The sequence below is a fragment of the Zootoca vivipara genome, chromosome 14 (assembly GCF_965207765.1).
Source record: "Zootoca vivipara chromosome 14, rZooViv2.hap1.1, whole genome shotgun sequence".
In the NCBI taxonomy this organism is placed as follows: domain Eukaryota; kingdom Metazoa; phylum Chordata; class Lepidosauria; order Squamata; family Lacertidae; genus Zootoca; species Zootoca vivipara.
This window is the reverse complement of record NC_142597.1, coordinates 16,371,357-16,379,909: the sequence shown is the minus strand read 5'-3', so window position 1 is coordinate 16,379,909 and position 8,553 is coordinate 16,371,357.

Sequence of the window (8,553 nt, the reverse complement as noted above, 5' to 3'; positions counted from 1 at the left end):
CAAATAAATTTTGGTGGCCATCCCACATTTTTGAGGGAGAAAAATATATCTGCCATTCTTTACACCACTACTAGAGAGCTTACACACCTGTTCAACTGTACCCCCACCCTACTCATATTTAATCTAGAAGACTTAAAGACTCCCACATGCTATTTCGTTGGCCACTGAGATGAGTACAAAGGTCCTGGACATTATACCATGGTAAAAGGGACTGCTCTTTCATCCAGAGGCTGCTCTACAAGGGCTAGCTGCTGTTGCTGAAGATATAGGCCGTGGCTGGGGAGCTGAATATGGCCCTTCAAATCTCTCTCTCTGGCCCTCAGGTCACATCCCTCATTGGCCCTGCTTCATACCCCAAGTGTTTTGCATGGCTGGAATGTGTCCTTTAACTCTGCATTGCCTCTTGTGCAGAATTGTGTGCAGAAATGAGCCAGCTGTACAAAGGTAACATTTGCATTTGTTGCTCTACCCACTTTTGCCTCGTCATGCCCGCCACTGGTATATGTGTGGTCACCAGTAGGTTACCAGAAAGGAATGTGGCCTTCAAGTTGAAAAACGTTTCCCACAAGCAGCAAGGCAATGGAAGAATCAGATAGGACACTTGGTATGCCTAGACAGTCTCTCCAAGAAGACTTGCCTCTGCCAGACAAGGGGTGGCTTCCCAGAGGTGGAGGGAAGAAGAGGAGGAAAGGGGCTCCCCAGGAGTAACAGCTTGTTGGAAAATAACCTTTTTAACCTGGACACTGCCCCACCCAAAAATGGGCTTCTCAGACTGTTCCATTAAAGAATGAGGCTGCACTACAACCTGCAGCTCCTTCAGGGCTGAGCAGGCAGATTTTGGAGGCTCTTCAGACTGTTGTCCACAAAAAGTTTTTGCCAATAAATCTGCTAGCTTAAATCCTGCTGCTGTTTTCACCTTGAGATGAAATGTAAGTTCTCAGTCCGTGATTTCTTTCAAGTTGCCATGGGCAACTTTAATATTTCACGGCAATTTTTTTCTGCTCCATAAAGGGATTGGGGACAGGGGTGCCAACTTGAATAAAATATTCGGGTGTGTGTGTCAGGTAAGCCCTTCATAATCAATCACAAGACACACACACCCTATTTTAATGGCAATGCCTATCAACTTTGCTCCCCCCCTGGCCCCCTCAAATATTTTGAGAGAGACCGAAAGGAGCTCAACCCCTAGGAGCTGGCTCCTATGATTGGGGAAGTCAAGCCTCTTGGACATACAGAGTCTCCTCTATTGTACTATCTTTGGTATCAGAATTCAACACATTTGATACACATTCATAGTTTTTGGCTGCCCCTGTCCCCACCCCCACAATCCCCAGAAGGCCTGGTCTGGGCAGAGTTTTATTTTGAGGTCATCACAGCTCTCTGCTTACAACCAATCTTACTTTGAGGCGAGGGTGTCGCTAAACCCCCACTCCCAATGAGTGTCTTATAAATGGTCACTACTAAATCTGTCCAATTCAGTATTGGATCAAAAGTTAAATTTATATTTGGAAAATCGATTTGGGACCCTGTCTCCATTGGTAGGAAAGGCCCTCTGATGAGTTATCAATGTCTGCACTTATTCATTCACTCTTAGATTCTATGAACCAATCCCTCAAGGTGATTTACAACAAAAATAACAACTACCGTCAATCAGGCAAGTCCTTAAAAAACAGTTAATGAAAATAGTTTATAAACAATTATTAACATTTCAGCAATAGAAAAGGATTCACACTCCCTCCTACTTTCCAGCAAAGCCTAAAACACATCCAGGAATGAATCCAGCCTATAAACTGCAAAAAGGGGGATGCCACAACCCAAAAGGCCGTGAAGATGAGAACATCAGAAGAGAATTCTTGCATCAGACCAAACGCCTACCTGGTCTTGCATCCTATTTCCCATAGTGACATATGGGAAGATCACAAGCAAGATATGAGCATCACAGCCTTTTATTGATGCTGTTCCCAAAGCAACTACAATGCAGATACATGCATCCTCTGATACTGGAGGTAGTATATAGCCATCCTGGACAGTAGACTTTGATAGCCACGTCTTTCATAAATTTGTCTAATTCCCCTTTAAAATGAAGTTGGTGGCCATTACTATATATTGTGAAAGTGAATTCCATAGTTTAACAATGTGCTGTAAGAAGAACTACTTGCAGTGCATAGTTCTATCAATTTCTCCAGTTTCCATTATGCTCACCTTTGGAAACCAAGCTCTTCAACTGCCTCATTTAGGCTCAGAGGCTTCTGGCATTAGTATTTGATTTTAAAACAACAATACAGGTCCCTTTTCCACTTTCTATGGCACCTTTGTTTCCCCCTTTGGCTTCTTTGACTGGCTATCATATCTGTTTGAAGTAGGGATGCAGCACAGCTTGCAGTAAAGAGTTTGCATAGGGTTAAGGCAGATAAGAGTAAACCACCTCCAGATCCCTCAACTGTCTCTTTCCCTTTGATCTCTATGCTGACCTATCCTTTGATCTTAAGACTGATATTCTCAAGTTGCATCCTCTCTAACTTCTGCTTCCCCTTCCTCACTTCTCTCGGACCTCAAGCTGCAAGGTCATATTGGAACTATCTCTTCAGGGAACAAAGGGGAAAACATGACCACCTTTGTTTTCTTCATCTTAGGTTAGTTTAGAACTAAAAATGTTATATTATCCAAGTTGCGTACTAATTATAATAAACAATTTATTTTCCATCAACAAATTCCATGTGTTGATTGCAAAAGGAAATCCTACTTTCTAAGCAGATTCACAACCCTGTGCATCATTTTCAAGAATATCCTACTGCACCTTCACAGTCTAGAACAGGCATCCCCAAACTGCAGTCCTCCAGGTGTTTTGGCCTACAACTCCCATGATCCCTAGCTAACAGGACCAGTGGTCGGGGAAGATGGGAATTGTGGTCCAAAACATCTGGAGGGCTAAAGTTTGGGGGTGCCTCGTCTAGAACTATCCTGCCCCAGTTTTCATCCTCACCCCTTATGGATCCTCACCCCTTATGCATGATTTCTTCCAAACTGGATACTTCCCAGCTCATTGGCTTTCCCCTAGGAGACAGTTTAAAAGCCTCCCTGTCACATCTTTGGTATTGAACACCAGCAGTCTGGTTCTATTTCAGTTCAAGTGGAGCTTCTATTCAGTATGTCCCTAAACATTCTCCAGTGCCTAACCAATCAAACTCCTCCTCTTGACACTACCATTCTCATCTGTACATTAAGACCCTTCAGCTCTACCTGTTTAGCTGATCTCGAGTGTGGAAGAGGTAGCTTTTCTGAAAAAAAAAACAAAAACAGTTTGAACATGATGGATTCAAATTTCCTACCTAGCAACCTAAATTTTGTTTCCAAGGCTGCATAACTACATTTTCCTATGTTGTTGGCACCAAGACTGCCAAGACTCCTCCCCAGCACTACCCAGATGAAGTGTGAGATCTGCTTTCCTTGCACTAGGCAGGCAACCTGCCACACACATCTTCCATCCTGGATTAGCAGTCTGATATCTGACAATAAAAATGGTTCCTTCCACCTCAGCTTCTGATCAATTCACTTTGGCTAAATAAACTAAAGGGCAATATCTCAAAAATGCATGGCCCAACAAAGGTATTTTGCTATTATTGATTTTGGGAAATGCATTTGAGTTAAACTGCACAGTTGTGTGTAACTCTAAAGTTTTGACGAAAGCCTATTGAACCACTTTCATTGGATAGTTGCTAAACCTGTATGAAAATTGGTGAGAATTCTATCCAGCCCTGTAATCTTCTTACAGAGCAACCCTCTGATCTGGACAATATAATTCCCTATCACAACTGTGCTGCATGTAGTGAGATGCTCCTGTTCCTGTAGCAAAAGGGAAAAAAGAAGGGGTGGGAGGGAGCTGAGAGGACTGACAGCCCACACAGGCAGCCTAGGCATATGGTGAGGTATCAAGAGGAAGGGCCAAGAAGGGCCCAGCTTAGCTGGAGGCCAGTTTTACTGCATTTCACCAAGTCCCATTTTCAGAAGTCTGAGATGTTTGTATGCACATAATCAAGGCAATTTGGTGGTTTGAATTCTGTTTTGCACTTGTTTATTTCCAGGTTTAGGGAAGCTTTTTGATCAAAAGACTTCAACCAGCTTATGACTTGATTGTGAGGAGATATTTGGTGTGGACCCTCCTTGCATCACACATAAACATGGGTGCTGCCCAATCATTGTTAACAGGTCCAGTCGTGACCGACTCTGGGGTTGCGCGCTCATCTCGCATTATTGGCCGAGGGAGCCAGCGTATAGCTTCCAGGTCATGTGGCCAGCATGACAAAGCCACTTCTGGCAAACCAGAGCAGCACATGGAAATGCTGTTTACCTTCCCGCTGTAGCAGTTCCTATTTATCTACTTGCATTTTGATGTGCTTTCGAACTGCTAGGTTGGCAGGAGCTGGGACCAAGCAACGGGAGCTCACCCCGTCACAGGGATTCGAACCGCCGACCTTCTGATCAGCAAGTCCTAGGCTCAGTGGTTTAACCACAGCGCCACCTGGGTCCCTAACAGGGAATCTAAAGCTAGGTAGGTTCAATCTAATCCATGCCTATGGACTGCAGTGTCCCCGTATCCACTGAGCACCCAGGAACAATGCTGATGACTTGCCAAATGCCCTACATGTGGTATCTGTGGGCTCCATTCCACAGATCATCTAATAACAGTGGAGCTCCCTATGTTTCACTTTCACGCAGATCTTGAAGTCTTCTGTTCTGAAGAAACTTCCTGAGGAAGTGACCCACTCAGATTTAGGATTGCTGGGGCAGCCACACTAAAGCTGTTTGGTGCAGAGGGTCTCAAGAAGAAACAAGAAAGCAGAACTTGGGATATATTCTGATGACTTACCAATAGTAGGAGCACTGAATGCTAAATGTAGCTGAAGAGACTCGTTTGGCAGGGACAACAAGGCTGAGCTGGAATGGAGCCACACATGTGATTCTCCCTTCCTTTGTTTTGGTTCCTGAAAGGTTTATCCATCAATAGCAAAGTGTCCGCCAAAAAGCTGTATTCCTCCTTGGTAATAAATTTTCCTTTCACCCTCCATAAATAGTGTTTCAGTCCTCCTTGTACCCCAAAATATTCTTTTTTATTGCAAAATGACAAGACGTGAGGTGGATGCTCTTTTTTTGGTTGGCAGAGGGGATCCCTGCAGTTCTTGTGCCACAAAGGAGTCTCACACATTGCCTGACAGATGATGGAACCCCTCCATGCTGCCTCCGTTTATAAAAGTTTGTTATTTATCCATATCAATAATATTAGGGTAGTTCCCTCTTGAACAGGAGTTGGAGAAGAGGAATCACAGATACTGAACACAGAGACCAACAGTGGGTCAGAATCTACAGGTTTTTTGAGGGAGCAACCTATAGGGGCAACCCAGCTAGATGGGCAGGGTATAAATAATAATAATAATAATAATAATGATAATAATAAATCCCCATTTGTTAATAAGGTGTCTGGGCAGCCATCAGGGGGAAGTTGTGCTGTTCATTACTTTGCAAGTTAAAAAAACTTTTCTATATTCCTTTTACCATCACTTGCCACATGGCAAAGAATAGAAAAACTTACTTAGCACTGGGGAATTCTGATACCCCAAAAACAAAAGTGCAACTCTGAGGAGAATGCACAGGGTTATGGGCAACACAAAAGCAAAACAAGAGATTGCCCTGGGAGTGTCGTCGTGGCTTCATTTTCGACCAGGCTGGGTGTCCCTGGCATTGCAAGGTGTCTAGGCTTTTCAGTCAAGGCAAGCAGAACTCAGTAGCCAACAGGTGCGCGGCTGTACAGCTGAGCCTCAACAGCCGCTTCCTGTGTGAAGATATTTGTCCTGGTTACTCTGAAATGCTTGGAGGGGGCACGTGGGACCATTAAAAAGTATACATAAAAACGAACATGGTGTGTGCAAAGCAGGCCCTGCCTGGGGCTGAGAGGGAGCCTGCGAGGCTGAACTCTGCCCCCCTCGGAAGAGAGACGAGAGACGGCGCCGCGGTGCTCGGAATGAAGCGCGGCCCTTTTCTTCGATGGGGCTTCCTCGCAAGGTAAACGAGCGAGCCGGCGCCCGACGGAGCCCCTTCGCCAGGCCCTCAGGAGCCCGCTCCGGAAACGCCACGAGGAAGGTTGCGGTGGCGGGAAACTGTGGCGGGACGGAGCCCAGGAAGCCGAAGACAACTGAGCCGCAGGCCGAGGCTGCCGCTCGCCAAGAGGCCTGGCCTTGAGGGACGCTGAGGCGACAGAACAGGTAGGAAGAGCCCCGCCGGCCTGTGGGGCGGGGGCGGGCGGGCGGGTCGGCCTTCAGAGCCTAAGCCAAAAACCAGAACAAAGGGCCTTCATCCGGCCCGCTCAGCGCCCTGTTCTCACAGTGGCGCCTCTGAGAAGCCCGTCACTCGTGGGTGGGGTGTAGGCCTCCCCTTAGTCCCAAACCCCACGGACCCCAGGTAGGGAGGAAGGGCAGCAGGATTCTCGGACCGGCGGAGGCGAGCCTCTTTCTCCTCGTGCAGCGCTCACTCATTCATCCTCCCTTCCCCTAACATAGGAGAGCAGGTCGCCGCCGCCGCCCATCGGGTGGGCGCGAGTGTGCACCAGGTAGCGATGAGAAACTGTGGGCAGGGAATTGCGCCGGGGGACTTCAGGTATCCGGCTAGCGCCTTGCAGGGAAGGCTTTTAAAAAGGTAAGGCGGAGCTCTAAACTCTGGGGAAGGTGGCGCCTTCCTTTCTTGCATGGGGCGGTCGAAAACAACCCTTGAAACCGCGCTGACTTTCGCGGGTTCCGTATGGCTGAACTGGCTAGGGTCGATGGCGTCGGGCAACACCCGGAATATAGGAAACTACTTTGTACTGAGTCAGAATCATTGGGTCATCTAGCTCAGTATTGTCTACACAGACTGGCAGCGCCTCTGCGGGGTTTCAGGCAGGTAATGAGGCGAACATGGAGGAGGGTAATATGGTGCCCTGAGCAAGAACAAAATTTGGCACCTTCCCCTCCAAGTATTTTTTATTTTCACAGTAGTTCATTTTGATACAGCTGCTTTTTAAATAAATCTTCTCAGTAGATACCTATTATTATTATTATTATCATTATCATTATTATTATTATTATCATCATCATCATTTTATTAGCCCCCTCAACTTAGTACCCTGTGTGGGGGAACCACCCTAAATCCGGCGCTTCAGGTAATGTCCCCCAGCCCTACCTGGAGATGCTTCTGGGGCTTCCATGTACAAGCCAGATGCTCCACCACTGAGCTACCTCTCTTTCTTAGGGCCATGGGCTCCCCTGCCCTGCCTTAAAAGGAGGCGGAGGGCAAGCACTGAGCAGAAAGGCAGAGTGAAACTGAGGAGGGAGGCAGGAAGGAGCCTTTTGGACTGCCTGGCTCTGTGTCTTATGGCATGATCTTTGGCAGGGGTCCCTAAACTAAGGCCCGGGGGCCGGATGCGGCCCAATTGCCTTCTAAATCCGGCCCGCGGACGGTCTGGGAATCAGCATGTTTTTACATGAGTAGAATGTGTTCTTTTATTTAAAATGCATCTCTGCGTTATTTGTGTGGTCTGCCTGGTGTTTTTACATGAGTACAATGTGTCCTTTTATTTAAAATGCATCTCTGGGTTATTTGTGGGGCATAGGAATTCATTCATATATTTTTTTTCAAAATATAATCCGGCCCTCCACAAGGTCTGAAGGACAGTGGACCGGCCCCCTGCTGAAAAAGTTTGCTGACCCCTGATCTTTGGCATCACTCTGCCTCAGTTTCCTGCTGGGCAAGATGAATTCCTTGTCCTGGAGAATGTAGTAGGCAGAAAGTACTAGCCTAGGTCAAAGGATACTTTATAGCCCTCTGACCTCTGGATCTTATTAAAGATACAGATGACCTTTTGCTTTTAGAACACGGTCTTTGCCTAGGCATAGCTGCCAAGTTATCCCTTTTTTAAAGGGAAATTCCCTTATGCTGAATAGGCTTCCTCGTGAGAAAAGGGAAAACTTGGCAGCTATGTGCCTAGGCTGAAGTGAGGGCCACTGATGGGGAAATGCTGAATATAGGCAGACTCTGTTGTGGCTTGAAGATGGGGCTCAGCTCAGAGGCTGCTTTGCACAGCAGATGCATAGGTTGCAGAGCTGAGCCAGGAATTCTGGTGCTGCTGGGAAATGGTGCATGGGTGTTCTTGTGTCCTTGGAGCAAGTGTCTGCCCAGCCCTAAGAAAGAGCAAGTATTTGCAGAATATGTACTTTTCCTCTGGTCTTGGTCAGCAGACAGGCTTGTAAGGCTTGCTTGGACAGTCCCATCTTAGAACATTGTACCGTGGCTAGAAATGTTTGACCTGGAATACATCTCTAGGGCCAAGTGCCTTTGATCCAGTAACTGGTAACTCCCAATTAGTGAGTTTGAGGCAGCTCTGTGTGCAGCTTGCAAGGATGCAAGGCATGAATACTGGATGTGTCTCAAGGGGTTGGTGGGCAGGGAGACAAGAAACAGCCCATCCAAAGGTTAAGTCGATTTAGAGTGGCAAGACACTATTAGAAAAATTGTGATGATTGGTCA